This window comes from Triticum dicoccoides, chromosome 6A, assembly GCF_002162155.2.
Source record: "Triticum dicoccoides isolate Atlit2015 ecotype Zavitan chromosome 6A, WEW_v2.0, whole genome shotgun sequence".
Lineage (NCBI taxonomy): Eukaryota > Viridiplantae > Streptophyta > Magnoliopsida > Poales > Poaceae > Triticum > Triticum dicoccoides.
In genome coordinates, this window is record NC_041390.1 from 503,943,215 (window position 1) to 503,959,372 (window position 16,158).

The window sequence follows — 16,158 nt, forward strand, 5'->3', positions numbered from 1 at the left end:
TTCGACCTTGTCCACCGATTAGTGAGCTCCGCCACCGAACGTAGCTCCTGTGCTGTGTTGCTATTCTAGCCAAAGGTTTTCTCTCAATTTATGCACTTTTCCGTTGAGTGCCTTTGTTTTAAACTATGAGATATGCCTATGTTTAATTCTGAAATCTCAATGCAATTTTATGTTGTTGCAAAAGGTAATTTTGGGAAAATTTCCATTGCTGCAGGATAATGAGATGTTGAAGCGGCAGACGGAATCCATGACACCGAAGTGCAATTGCGGCAGATTATCTCTATTTTTCCTTTTCATTTTTCTTATTATTGGAGTGAGAACAGGTAGAATGAGGAACTGTGTGATAGTAGATACAAAGAAACTTATGTTTGCAATTGTTAATGACATACATACTTGCATGTTCTTTGAAGTGGTCAATCGTGAGTACCAATGCATAATGATGGGGTTTTGGCTCATTTATTGGCTTTGGTGTCCAGTTAACCATGAAATAGGACCCATGTCAATTATGTATGCTCTTACTGGATGTGTTCTAATGCTGGTGTAATAATGTGTGCTGGTTTATTTTTTCTAATTTCTAATAAGTTAGTAGTGGCGTGGGGAGGAAACTGAGCGCTACTAGTATAAATGATACTAGTAGCGTTGGTTGTTAACCCACGCTACTGCTATTTCATTAGTAGTAGCGCGGGTTTAACCCACGCTACTACTAACTATTAGCTGTAGCACCTTATTGGTAGCGCGGGTGCCCGCGCTGCTGATAGGCCTAAAACCTGCACTGCTGCTAGGCTTTTCCCTAGTAGTGGTAATATGGGCTCTTTTGTTAGATCAACAATAATTCATATGAGAGCCACTCAACATTTTCATCGTGGTCTTTTCCTCTCGACCCCCAAATAAAAGAAAAGAATTCAAAGAAACACACTGAAATATTTTTGGAGTTTTTGTTTTTTTCTAAAGGAAGTAAAACAAGAACGAGAAAAACTACTTACACGGGAAAGCTCCCAACAAGCAAAAGAAGAACGAGAAATCTTTTTGGGTTTTCTTTTAATACTACGACTAAGCATGAAAAGGGAGGAAATAAACTTCAACTAATTTTTTTTGTTTTTTCTTAAGGTTTTTCAAACACATAATAAGAAAGCAGAAAAATGAAATAAACTAAAATGGATAATACAATGAAAGAGTATGAACATCGACAACTGAAATGAGAGTGTGAACATGAATATAATGTCGGTGAGAAATACGCACTCCCCCATGCTTAGGCTTTTGGCCTAAGTTGGTCTACGCCCATGGATCAAAGTAGCCCTCTCCGGTGTAATGAGGAGGATCCTGGGGGTGTCGGTTCAATATACGGCGTATCTAGTAGTAGGGGTCCTAAGCTAGGCGTCTTGGAGCAATGGTAACATGGACACGGGATTTTACCCAGGTTCGGGCCCTCTTGATGGAGGTAAAACCCTACATCCTGCTTTTGATTGTATTCATATGGGGTGTAGTACAGAGTACATGTGTCTACCACGAGATTGTAGTAATGAATATTAGATTGTCCATTGACTAGCCTGGCCTCGGTTTATATATGCACCATAGGCCTAGGGTTAGGAGGAGTTCTTGTCTAGGGCGCCAAGTCTTGTGGAATCTTCCTTGTATGCGGCATGAGCTGTCCGAACTGGCCCAATAATGAACCGCCATGGGGGTCCTCGGCCCGATCCAGTTGGTCGGGAGGCAACGTGTCGAGTACCCCCTAGTCCAGGACACCATCAGGGGGTTCCACTGGTTAGCGAGCTCTTGTGGATCCCACTGACAAATAGACTCCTGGTATGGATCGGGTGATGGCTCTGGCTCAGGAAGTGGGGATTGTGTCCCCTCCCAGTATGCATAAATGTCCGCAGGCAAAACGAAGTACCTGCCTGAATGAATATCAAACAAAATAGGTGCAGGCAAGGTAATAATCTGGCAAGAATCTTCGCTAAATATCAAGTTGTAAATGAGTCTATTTTCCTCATCATGGCGAATAAAATTATGTGCTACCATGTTGTCATAATCTAAATATAAAGTGGGTAGCAGTTTCTCTTCTTTCTCATAGTGCCTAATGGGTATCTCAAAGTGTTTAGCCAGGCGAGAAGCGAACATACCTCCGAAAATAGGACCCTTTGTACGGTTTATGCTCAACCGTTTAGCAACCATAGCGCCTAAACTGAACGTTCTATCACGAAGTAAAGCATGGCGCAAAATGGCAAGGTCTGGATCACTAAGACCTCCACTCTCCCCACGACTAATTAAACATCTCCCAGCAAATAATGAGTAATACGCAGAACAGGAAAAATGTAAACTAGCCACTCTTGCCTCCGACAGCCTTCTCCTTTCCCCTATGGTAACTTCATGAATAAAAGCTTCCATATCACTAGGGTGTGGTTTGCTTGCTCACGAAGACCTAGGGCATTTGAGGAAGCCCATTGTTGGAATATACAAGCCAAGTTCTATAATGAAAAATTCCCACTAGTATATGAAAGTGACCAAACAAGAGACTCTCTATCATAAAGATCATGGTGCTACATTGAAGCACAAGTGTGGAAAAAGGATAGTAGCATTGCCCCTTTTTTTTGGGCCTTCCTTTTTTTGGCCTTTCTCTTTTTTATTTGGGACAATGCTCTATTAATGATGATCATCACACTTCTATTTATTTACAACTCAATGATTACAACTCGATACTAGAACAAAGTATGACTCTATATGAATGCCTCCGGCGGTGTACCGGGAAGGGCAATGAATCAAGAGTGACATGGATGAAAAATTATGAATGGTGGCTTTGCCACAAATACGATGTCAACTACATGATCATGCAAGGCAATATGACAATGATGATGTGTGTCATGATAAATGGAATGGTGTAAAGTTGCATGGCAATATATCTCGGAATGGCTATGGAAATGCCATAATAGGTAGGTTTGGTGGCTGTTTTGAGGAAGATATAAGGAGGTTTATGTGTGACAGAGCATACCATATCACGGGGTTTGGATGCACCGGCGAAGTTTGCACCAACTCTCAAGGTGAGAAAGGGCAATGCACGGTACCGAAGAGGCTAGCAATGATGGAAGGGTGAGAGTGCATATAATCCATGGACTCAACATTAGTCATAAAGAACTCACATGCGTATTGCAAAAATCTACAAGTCATCAAAAACCAAGCATTAGGCGCATGCTCCTAGGGGGATAGATTGGTAGGAAAAGACCATCGCTCGTCCCCGACCTCCACTCATAAGGAAGACAATCAAATAGCACCTCATGTTTCAAATTTGTTACACAACGGTCACCATATGTGCATGATACGGGACTTGCAAACTTCAACACAAGTATTTCTCAAATTCACAACTACTCAACTAGCACACTCTAATATTACCACCTTTATATCTCAAAACAATTATCAAGTATCAAACTTCTCCTAGTACTCAATGCACTTTTTATGAAAGTTTTTATTATACCGATCTTGGATGCATATCATATTAGGACTAAATTCATAACCAAAGCAAATTACCATGCTATTCTAAGGGACTCTCAAAATAATATAAGTGAAGCATGAGAGATCAATAATTTCTATAAAATAAAACCACCACCGTGCTCTAAAAGATATAAGCGAAGCACTAGAGCAAAATTATCTAGCTCAATAGGTATAAGTGAAGTACATAGAGTATTCTAATAAATTCCGAATCATGTGTGTCTCTCCCAAAAGGTGTGTACAGAAAGGATGATTGTGGTAAACTAAAAGGCAAAGACTCAAAGCATACAAGACGCTCCAAGCAAAACACATATCATGTGGTGAATAAAAATATAGCTCCAAGTAAAGTTACCGATGGACGAAGACAAAAGAGGGGATGCCTTCCGGGGCATCCCCAAGCTTAGGCTTTAGGTTGTCCTTGGATTTTACCTTGGGGTGCCTTGGGCATCCCCAAGCTTAGGCTCTTTCCTCTCCTTGTTCCATAATCCATCAAATCTTTACCCAAAACATGAAAACTTCACAACACAAAACTTAAAAGAAAATCGCGTGAGCTCCGTTAGTAAAAGAAAACAAACCACCACTTCAAGGTACTGTAATGAACTTATTCTTTATTTATATTGGTGTTAAACCTAATGTATTCCAACTTTTCTATGGTTCATAAACTCTATTACTCGCCATAGATTCATCAAAATAAGCAATCAACACACGAAAAACAGAATCTGTCAAAAACAGAACAGTCTGTAGTAATCTGTAGGTTTCGAAAACTTCTGGAACCCAAAAAATTCTAAAATAAATTTCTGGACGTGAGGAATTTATATATTAATAATGTTAAAAAATAATTAACTATATAGCACTCTGCAGTTAAAAATGGCAGCAAATCTCTTGAGCGCTAAAGTTTCTGTTTTTTACAGCAAGATCGCAAAGACTTTCCCCAAGTCTTCCCAAAGGTTCTATTTGGCACAAACACTAATTAAAAGCATAAAAACACATATAAACAGAAGCTAGATGAATTATTTATTACTAAACAGAACCAAAAAGTAAGGAACAAAAATAAAATTGGGTTGCCTCCCAACAAGCGCTATCGTTTAACGCCCCTAGCTAGGCATAAAAGCAAGGATAGATCTAGGTATTGTCATCTTTGGTATGCAATCCATATGTAGCTCTCATATGGATTCATAAGGTAATTTAATTTTCTTTCTAGGATAGTTTTCCATGCCTTTTCTTAATGTAAATTGTAATCTAATATTCCCTTCTTTCATATCAATAATTGCACCAATTGTTCTAAGGAAAGGTCTACCAAGAATAATAGGACATGAAGGATTGCAATCAATATCAAGAACAATGAAATCTACGGGCACATAATTCCTATTTGCAACAATAAGAACATCATTAATTCTTCCCATAGGTTTCTTAATGGTGGAATCCGCAAGATGCAAGTTGAAGGGACAATCATCAAATTCACGGAAACCTAGCAAATCACACAAAGTTTTAGGAATCGTGGAAACACTAGCACCCAAATCACATAAAGCAAAGCATTCATGATCGTTAATTTTAATTTTAGTAGTAGGTTCCCACTCATCATAAAGTTTTCTTGGGATAGAAACTTCCAATTCAAGCTTTTCTTCATAAAATTGCATTAAAGCATCAACGATATTTTTAGTAAAAGCTTTATTTTGACTATAAGCACGCGGAGAATTTATAACGGATTGCAACAAGGATATACAATCTATCAAAGAGCAATTATCATAATTAAATTCCTTGAAATCCAAGATAGTGAGTTCATTTCTATGTAAAGTTTTGACCTCTCCAATCCCACTTTTATCAATTTTTGCATCAAGATCTAAAAACTCTGAATCATTGGGATGCCTTCTAACTAAAGTTGACTCATCTCCAGTCCCATCATTATCAATATTCATATTGCAAAACAAATATTTAATAGGGGACACATCAATAACTTTTATATCTTCATCATTATTACCATCAAGTTCTTCCAGTTTAGCGGCCATCTTATTAACTAAAGTGGCCTGTTTATCCGAAATTTGGGCTATTAAGTTTTCAAGATGAGCGAACTGAGATTTTAAACCATAAAATTCTTTAGACATATCATCGAGCTCTTTATTCATGTACCCTATAAAACGTTTTTGTTCTTTAAGCTCGTTTCTGAAGAAATCATTATGCTCAAACTACAAGGACATAAAACTTCTAACGTTGTTTTCAATTTCTTCCAACCTTCTAAGGTGAGGATCAAAACTTTTTGGTAAGGCCATCGCGGCAAACAATCCAACACACAAGCAAACAAGAAACAAGCAAAAAGAGGTGAACTGGAGAAGAGAAAGGGAACGGAAAAAAGAGGGCGAATAAAACTGCAAGGGTGAAGTGGGGGAGAGGAAAATGAGAGGCAAATGGCAAATAATGTAATGCGAGGGATCAGAGTTTATGATGGGTACTTGGTATGTCTTGACTTGTGCGTAGACTCCCCAGCAACGGTGCCAGAAATCCTTCTTGCCACCTCTTGAGCACTGTGTTGGTCTTCCCTTGAAGAGGAAAGAGTGATGCAGCAAAGTAGCGTAAGTATTTCCCTCAATTTTTTAGAACCAAGGTATCAATCCAGTAGGAGGACACACGCAAGTCCCTCGTACCTACACAAATAAATAAGAACCTCGCAACCAACGCGATAAAGGGGTTGTCAATCCATTGACATCCAAAACAGATAATATAATAGCATGGAACAATCAAAAATTATATATATGTTGGAGACGTATCATGGTTCTTCGACGTTACCCTCATAAGGTAATTTACAAACCTCACGAAAATCATAGAGCGTCATTTCCTTGTACTCGTCATATAAGTGAAAGTCTACCATGGGTGGGGATTTCCTAGCATGAAAATGAAAATTTTGCACGAAAGTATTAGTGAGTAGGAGATACTGATCACACTGGTCGAGGAGGAAGTCGGTAATGCATGCATTCTTGGCCAAATGATAGAAATCATCATAAATTCCGGTCGCTTGTAAGAATGCATCACATGGCCATTCACACGGTCGAATCTCCGCGACACGAGGAAGATTATACTTGGGCTTCTCTTTCTCCTCGTTTTCTTTTTCCTTCGAACCCCGGCTCAAGGAGCCTCTCAACAATCTCCTCATCATTTTTTCCTCTGAAAAATTCTGAAATTTTTAGTAACTCAAAATAAAAGTGAACCAAACTCAACAAAATTGATAACAACTACTCCTAGAAATGCCTAGAGGCTATATCATGCATCAATACTACTTTGGACCATAAAATTTGACATGCAAGCTCAAGAACAAGGTCACCACACCAGCAAAAATTTGCAATGAATAAAGCACTAGAACAAAAACTAATTGGACCATTGGAGGAGTCACATACCGAAGAACAATCCCCAAAGCAGTTTTGTGAATAGAGCTTTGAGCAAGAAGATCGAAAATGGCAGGGAAATGAGCAAGAACACAAGTTTGAGCTATGGAGTGATTTTTTCTAGAGGAAGTAGGAGAGGATGGGTGCTAGAGTAAGTGGAGGGGGCACGTGGGGCCCACAAGGACAGGGGTGCGCCCTCCACCCTTGTGGCCAGCTGGCGAGGCCCCTGGTGTGTTATTAAGGCCAGAAATTCTAAAATATTATAGAAAAAATCACACTAAATTTTCAGGGCATTTGGAGAACTTTTATTTTCGGGACATTTATTATTTCACTGATAATTCCGAAAATTGACAGAAAATACTATTTTTTCTTTATTTAATCTAAATAATATAAAGTAAAAGTGGGTATTGTCGTGGTTTTGTCATGGTAGATGTCCTCGTGAAAGGACTTAGTCGTGGAGCCATCGCTACGGGTTAGCTTAAAGGGGTTAAACCGGACAAGGGACACGAGAGTTTTATACTAGTTCGGCCCCTTCGATGAAGGTAAAAGCCTATGTCTAGTTGTGATGGAATTGCAGGGGTTTCGATGATCAGGGAGCGAATCCGCTTTACCTGGCTCTCGAGTTGTTGTGTGTTGTCTTGTCCCTAAACCGCCGTCGGGTCGTCCCTTTATATACACAGATTGACGCCGGTCTGTTTACAGAGTCTCGAGGCCGGATCGTTAACGTGTCCAACTCAGTCTCTATCCTCCCTATCTTACAATGCATGTTACATGAGAAAGTCGGTTTACATCTACAGGCCTTAACCCGCCTTTGGGCCTTGGGCCTTCGTAAAGCGCCACCATCCTCACGTCTTCATGGGCTTCTAATCTTCATAGAGTTAACCCGACTACTCCTGGCCGGTTTACGTCCAGTAGTAATATCCCCAACATTAGGACCCGGATTAATTTGAACTTGTTCATGTCAATCTTTCAACACTTAGAACAATTCTTGCCCTGGCACTTTCACATGGATCTTGTAAACCGTCGTGACATCATTCTTCAGATCCGCAATAAACCGCCATGATATCACCTATTCGTTGAAGCCGAAGATGACCTTTATTAATGAGCATCCAACCATCGGGGCGACAACTTTATTAAAGATCCATTTTGAGCTCCTCGATTCTCGCGCCTGTCGCTTATCTCTTCGCCTTATAAATAGGGCTGAGACCCCTTTTTTTGTTTCCTCCGCAACCTCTTCATCTCTTCTTCCTCCTCACGACGTCCCTGCGCATGAACATCGCCGTCGTCGACGAACTTCACCCTTGCCTCACCGTCGGCCGCTGCATCGACCTGGTCGCATCAGAAAGACGCGGCGCACCTCCGCTACCCCAATAGCTGCTGTAAGCCTTTCCTTCTTTCACTACAAAAAATACACTTCCGTGATGATACGTGTTTGTCACAGTAGGTTGCATTTTCTGTCATGCATGTACATCCATGCCAAATTTATGACAGAATCAAGATAGTCATACCTGTGTTGTCGTAGAAGTGTTCCATGACATTGCCAAAATTATCATCACGGAAGTGTCCACTTCCATGACGATAAATCGCGCGTCACAGAAGTGCTTTCGTCAAGGGTGACCGACACATGGCATCCACCGTAACGGAATGCCGTTAAGCTATCGGTCGGATTTTGGATCCGATAACCCATTAACAGCCACGACCCATGCCGATTTTCCACGTGTAAAATTCCCATTGGCTGACGGATCCACGCGTCAGCTCCGTGTTGGCACAGGTGTCACTCATCCAACGGTCAAGATGGGCCTATGATATGTTGACACGTGGACCAACCCAAAAGTGGCCCACAAAGTTTAAATGGGCCGGCCCAACTGTAGGCCCATAAGATTTACTGGACCAAAATGGGCCGGCCCAACTGAAGGCCCACAAAATTTAGCGGACCATAATGGGCCGGCCTAGCTAAAGGCCCACACGATTTTGCAGACCATAATGGGCCGGCCCAGCTAAAGGCCCACAAGATTTTGCGGACCACAATGGGCCAGCCCAGCTAAAGGCCCACAAGATTGTGCAGACCATAATGGGCCGGCCCAGCTAAAGGCCCAACATTCTCTGTCAAATCGGCCCGTCAACGGCCTGTCCTAAACTTGTCATCAACGCGGCCCATGGTCACTTCTGGCCCGTTAACAGTCCGCTACGTAATTGGGCCGAATTACGCCCCAGTGTATTTCCGGCCTGTTAAAGGTCCGGCTTCATTTGGGCCCATTTACAGGCCATCAAAATTTTCGTCCCATAAACGACCGTGAAGGATTTGGGTCATATTCGGCCATGTTTGACATTCGACATGTTAGAGGCCCACTATAGCTTTGGGCCACTTTCGGCCTGTTGTCATTTTTGGCCTGTTAACGCCAGACGTAAACCATGGGCCATATGTGGCCCAATGTCATATCGGGCCCATTAACGGCCCATATAAAAATGACGTTAATCTAGCCCGACCGAAGTTCCGTCCTGTTAAAGGCCCGTGTATTAGGTCGGCGCATTTACGGCCCGTCCGAATTTCGGCCTGTCAAAGATCCGCATCGTAAATGGGGCACCATTTCGACCTGCTAAGTCCAGTGGGTTATTTGGCACAATCAGGGCCCAATCTCACTTTCGGTCTATTAAAGGCCCATGTTTTTTATGGGCTCGAGATATTTACACCTGTAAACGGCCTATTTTTACTGAGGGCCCAAATTATGTTTAGGCCTGTTAAAGGCCCACTATGGGCACAGGCCTACCAGAAAAATATGAAAGCTTATGCTGATTTAGGCCCGGATATTTTTAGTGGGCTACATGCCAATTTCGGCCCGTAATCGTTTTTAGCACAATTGGAATGGGCCCGACGAATGTTGGCATGTTGGGCTCCTACGAAGCTTTTGGCCGAATACATTACTAAGATAAACCTACACTATACAAAAATAGCATCGTAATTACTGCAGCCTGAGGTAGCATCATAAATGTTGTATCACAACAAAATAAATTCCAACCATACAACAAAAGTCCTGTTGGCATAAAGTTTATAGTCCTTCCAGATAAAAGCACCATCAGATGTATAGAAGCACAGATCATTTGACCTGAGTGCTAATGTTTCAGGCTGTAGAATCTGATGGAGCAGCATGATTTCCACCTTTTTTCCGCCATTGCTCTTGAACAACGAAGCGAATGTCTGATAGTCTGGTTTCAAAACCATTCATATCTTGACGACATTTCTCAACCACTATTCTTTTTTCCTAAACAACGTCCATTAGGGATTGGACTTGTGTTTGGAGCACAGATATATCACTCTGTCTAGTAGGAAGATTTTGTTCAGTAGGCGATTTGGACGAGGTTACCTTGACAACCAACCCAGAATTATGCAGGAAGGTGCTTTTTGCACTGTTAGTGGAGAGATACTGACGCACTGCAGCAAGAGGTGACATTGTGCCTATAGTAGCCTCGTCACCTTCAGGTGGTTGTGGCTGTTCAATCATTTGTTCCATAGCTTCCTGAAAGTTTGAACTTGTAGATTAGTGTACCAGATAAGTTACTAATGAGACAAAAACAAACAAAGTAGGTTAAACATTTATACATAACTTATTTTGGTGAACTACTGTAATACATTAGCATGTATTGTAGTGCCAACTATATAATAAAATCACTTTCGGAACATATGTCCATGTAGCATGCCTACTATATTGTCTATTTCCTCACATTCATTGACATATAAGGATAAAGAGACATGGTTTAAAGTAGGATGAACATAGTATGACATCATTCATATCATGGGCAAACATATATAAAACAAACATGCTATTTTATCATTGTGTGCACACGTGAACATAACAACTGGATTACAGATCAAGACCAAAAGAATGTCCTTCATCTCTTTTAAACCATGTAAGGTGAAATGATATGTTAAGACAACTATGAATAAAAGTGAACAGAGTAACTGACATTGGCTGCAAACCAAGTAGTTAAATGAACACATTACAGTACCAATCAGTTCAAGGCAGGAGGAGTAAGGACTTACAACAACGGCTTGAACTGGTGTGCTCATGCCCTTCATCTTTCTGGTGTGGCAATCCTTGAAGATTTTCACTACATTCGGTTCAGGTTCTTTTTGGTCCACACGAGCTTTCCTCTGTATTTGGAACAAGTCAATATAGATACGATAATACGGAACAAAAAAAAAGAAGGAAGCGGCAGCTATTTACAAGAGCCTCGCAGTGTGCAATATAGCTACGAGATCCTGTTGTCTGTTGGAATTTCATTTTAAAACGGTTGGTTTTGTTCTTCAAACAGTTAGCCTAGAAGAAGATACACTTGTAAGGCACATACATAAATACAAGTTCAATATGTGGTCTGATCAAATAGACATAGCCTACCTGATACTTTGGATCAGACCAATGTTTAACGAGGGTTGTCCAGTCTTCATCTGTAATATATTCCACTGGAGATGTTTGGGCGATTTCATTGTTAGCCTTGCCTTCAAAGTGAGATTTTCTAAGGTGGTGCCGATACTGTCGCAGAGCAGACTGAAAAACATGAGTGCATGCTTGTTTAGTTGCATCATCTTTCGGATCCAACTTGAACCTCATCTGTTGAAAAAAGAATGTGACTCTTATTAGGAGGAAGTTAGAAAGTATGGGATAGAGCAAGATAATATTACTAATTGCGATGAATAACATTACTTACGGATAAATGGTCAAGGAAGGTGTTAAACTGGGTATTGTCTTTCCCATTCCTGTACTGGATCCACATTGGGAGGATATGTGCATGACACCTAACGGCAACTGCTGCCTCTGATACTAACTTGGCTGACTCTGTAGCATCACGTGGCCTTTTCAAACCTGCCTCAAAATGGATCTCCATTCTTCCTCCTTTAGATTTTGTTAATCTGTCAAGCATTATCCCTGATGTCTGTTTCCGCTTGCGCCGTGGTGCTAGTTCAACAACGAATATGGAAAGTGTTAGTGTACATCAAACTGTGAGAGTACATATAAAGGAGCATGCCACTGCAACTTGACTCGGTCAGGTACTGTCTTGGTGTTGATGCTCATGAGGTTCATCTGATCTTGCCAAGTCATATTGTGTCAGCAGTGCTTCGGAAGTAGTGTTAGGTGTGAAGGCAGCTTGGGAACTGGCCAGTTTCGGAGCAAACGAATGAGTAACTGGCTGAGATGCTAGTATAGTTGAAGCGGATGCTGCAGCTGGTGGAGCAGGTGATACTGTGTTTGTAGATTTAGCCGATGGACTTGGACCTTCTACTGCACTATAAGTACCAGCAGAATCTGTAACATCCCAAATTTTCAATTTGGAATGTTATACATTAGAGCATCATGCATATCATATTTTATTTTGCATTTTGGTTGATCCTAGAAATTCTATGCAACTTAACGACCCACGGAGAGAGTTGGGGATTTCGTTATTTTCATACTTGAGTTTTCTCAAATTTTGAGAATAGGATCATTTGATTTTATTTATTTTATCAACAATTATTTCTATTACAAAAATATGAGAGAGGGAATAAAATGACTTTCCCAAAATAAAGAAATATTGAGGATTTCATAATAAAATCAAATAAGATTTTATTTCAGAGTTTTTCGGTGTTTTATTTGAATTTAGGAAAAAAGTTTGTTTTTCAAAATTGCATTTAGGGCCCAAATAAATGTTCACCTTGTGCGGCTTGATTTTAGAAGCCCTAGAAAATTTATTTCGGAATTTTTGGAGTCCATTTAGTATTTATTTTTATTTTTTTCCAAGCAGAATAAATTAAAAAAACGAACCGACTTAACGGACCGTGTCCGACCTAGACACCGACCCGGGAGGCCTTTATAAGCCGAGGCCCGGCCCTGGGGGGAAACCCTAAAGCGCCCTAAGCCGCCGCCGCCCTAAGAAGCCACCGCCGCCGCCGGATCTCGCCGCCGAGGTTCGTCGCGCCTCGTTTTCCGTGCCGAAAAAAAAGAGAAAAAATTCGGCGTTCGTCGTTTTTCTTTTTCTCGGATTAAATCCGCGATTTTCCTGATCACGATTCCTGATCTGATTTTCGTTTTAGTTTAACTTTTCGCTCGTTTATCGGAATCAGGCGATTCAAGCGCCTAGGGATTCGTCTCAAAACCCTCTACCCGTTTAACCAACTTAAACAAGATTTTGCTACTGTAAAATTTTCCCTAGATCCAGATTACTAGAACGAAGTTGTTTTCTTTCGTCGTTTGACTTTCGTTGCTTCGCTCGATTTGATTCTTTTTGCCAACCGGAGTTCTTAAGTTGAACCTTCTGGTTAGATCTCTTATTTGAGTTTTACATGTGCATTAGATGAGTACTTATTGTATGCTTGTTTGTTTGTCTGCGATAGAATACCCGGAGTGCGCCGCCTGTTACTTTGAATCGTTAGGTTTCGCGGATCATCAGCAAGGCAAGTAACACTTTGATCATACCTTTTCTACTACCCAGTTTTATTGCATTAGATCAATCCTCACACATTGCATGATTAGGATCTAATTAAATTGTTGGATGGGAAGTAGATGAGGTAGTACATATTACCTGTTTATTTTCAAACCTTTGGGAGTTACTTCTACGTTTGCTTATTAAGCCATGCTATGCTAGTAGACGTGGATTGGGTGAGTGAAATCCATGACAGATGTGAGATTGTTAATTAATGGTTTATCTAAGGTGGCAACTTAAACACACATCTGGGTGGATTGAGGCACCTGGGTATTCCAGGACTTGCCTGTTTTCTTTTGGACCGCCACCCAGGCTCGAAGGGATCATGAGACTATTCATACTAGAAACTTTCGTGTGCAGCCACAAGCTATTATGGGCTCTAGCATAGTTGACTAAGTCGTGCGAACTCTTACAGTGGTAGACGAGCAGATATAGGGGATGTAGGTGGTACAGTCTACCCATCGTTAGGTGCTAGCGCTTCTGAAAGACTATGTCTCGGTCATCCGTCTTCTCAAACACCATGTAGTGTGAGAAACCAAACGGAGGCGATCGAGTCTTGTGGGGAAAAGTGCGCAAACCTCTGCAGAGTGTAATAAACTAATCATGGTTAGCCGTGTCCCCGGTTATGGACATCTTGAGTATCTAGTACTTCGATTTTCATGTGCATCTCAACATGTTACTCTAAATTAATTTTGTTGGGTTATGTTTAATGATGATGCCTAATTGGGATTGAGAATGCTGTCAACCATTCTCAATGTTTAACAACCACCATGATAGTAATTAAATTTTATTCCTTTGAAGTAGGGAAAAATTGGCTTTACGCAAAACTGTAACCATAGAGCTTCCATCGGCCAAATATGCATATAGTATAGCTATTTCATTCCATTACTCTATATGTGTTACATTGCCAACATATTCCATGTGCTGACCTGTTTTTGGGCTGCAACGTTAACGTTGCAGACTTTTCAGACAACGATTAAGGAGTTTTTAGGTCGCGGTCCTATACTCAGTGATGCCGTTGGAGTTGATGGACTCACTTATCTTCCAAGCCTTCCGCTATTATCATTATTAGATGGCCTTAAGCCATACTTATTGTAATAAGTTCTCTTTTGAGACACTCGATGTAATAAGTGTGTGATTGCTACTCTGTTATAAATCCTCCGAGTACTGTGTGGTGTCAGCATTACTGATCCAGGGATGACAACGGAGCACAGAGATCAGACTGTTTGAGGTCTGGTCGCTACAGAGATGGTATTAGAGCACACGCTGACTGTAGGACACGACCACTAAGCTAAAGGCCTAGATCACTATTCACTCTCTTCTCTTCTGACCTCTCATCTTTTCTATTCTTTAGGATGGCGGATGCAAGGAACAAGTTCACGCAACCGGATGAAGATACACCCTTTGGACGACACTTGAAGGAAGTCACTAGATACCTGAACATAGGAGTACCAAGCTTCACAGGAACCTACAACGCCACTTTACCTAAAAAAGAGCGCTGGATGATTCAAGTTCAAGTTCCAGGAAGGACGTTCATGCCAGTCACTGAGCCCATAGAGTTTTCTTTTGATGCACCAACTTGGAGTCTAGGAAAGAGCATGGCAGCTCACATCGCCATGGGACGCATTGGAGAAGTCTACCGCAAGGATCTCAAGGACACTATCTACCAGTTTTGTGGGCGCCGTGATGAGCACTGGGAGATGATCAGCACCCGAAAGGATAGATCAATCGCAGCTTTTATCCAGGAGTTAAACCAGCATATTCGACGACAGGAGAACCAGATGTGCGCCGACATGATAGATCTGAAGAAGGCTAAGACTAGAATCAAGGAACTGGAGGAAGAACTCAAGGCTACATGTGAAGATTATGAAGAGGAAATTGAAGTATTGGTGGAGAAGAATGACGACCTGATCAAGAAGATTGGAATATTTATGGGAGACCCTACGCCAGTAGATGAAGACGAATAACCCCAGGAAATTAGCCCGGAAGACTATATCATCATCGACGGCACCGACTCGGAAGCAGATAGTAGCGATGATGACTATGTTGATGAAGCTGGAGCAGATATCATGGAGTCAACGACCGTAGAATATTTCTAGTAGACCACCTCATCAGTAGTAGTAGTCCACCATGTAAATATAGTAGTCCGAGCACTTTTGCGATAGATAGATCGATTGTATGCCCTTGTTTGATTGATTGAAGTGAATTGTTTGTTTTGCCTCATGTGCATATGGGTAGTGTTTTCTCTTTAGACCCCCTCTATTCTTATATCTCATCTTTTCTAAACCCTCAGATGCCTCTGAGACGTGACCCCGGATTTGCCTTTCCACCGGGGCTCACCCAGTTGATCCAGCAGCAGAACACATTGATGCAGTTGCTAGTCCAGAATCAGAATCAGGGGAACAACAACAACAACAACCCACCACCACCACCTGTTGACCACTTAGCCCGTTTTCTTAGGCTGAATCCGCCGGTGTTTTCTAGTAGCACCGAGCCGATAGTAGCAGATGATTGGCTCTGCAAGATAGCTAGGGAGTTGACCACAGCAGGATGCACAGATGCGGAGAAGGTGAAGTTTGCCGCACATCAGCTAGAAGGACCCGCAACATCATGATGGGAGAATTTCACAACCACTTTCCCAGTCGACACTGTCACATGGGACCAGTTTCAGCAGGCTTTTCGCACTACCCATGTTTCAGCAGGAGCTATGGCCATGAAGAAGCATGAGTTTCGTAACTTGCGCCAAGGAGGAAGGACAGTTGGCCAGTATGTGGAGGAATTTAGTAAGCTAGCACGTTATGCCCCAGATGACGTCGCTACGGATGGAGCTAAGCAGGAGAAGTTTCTGGAA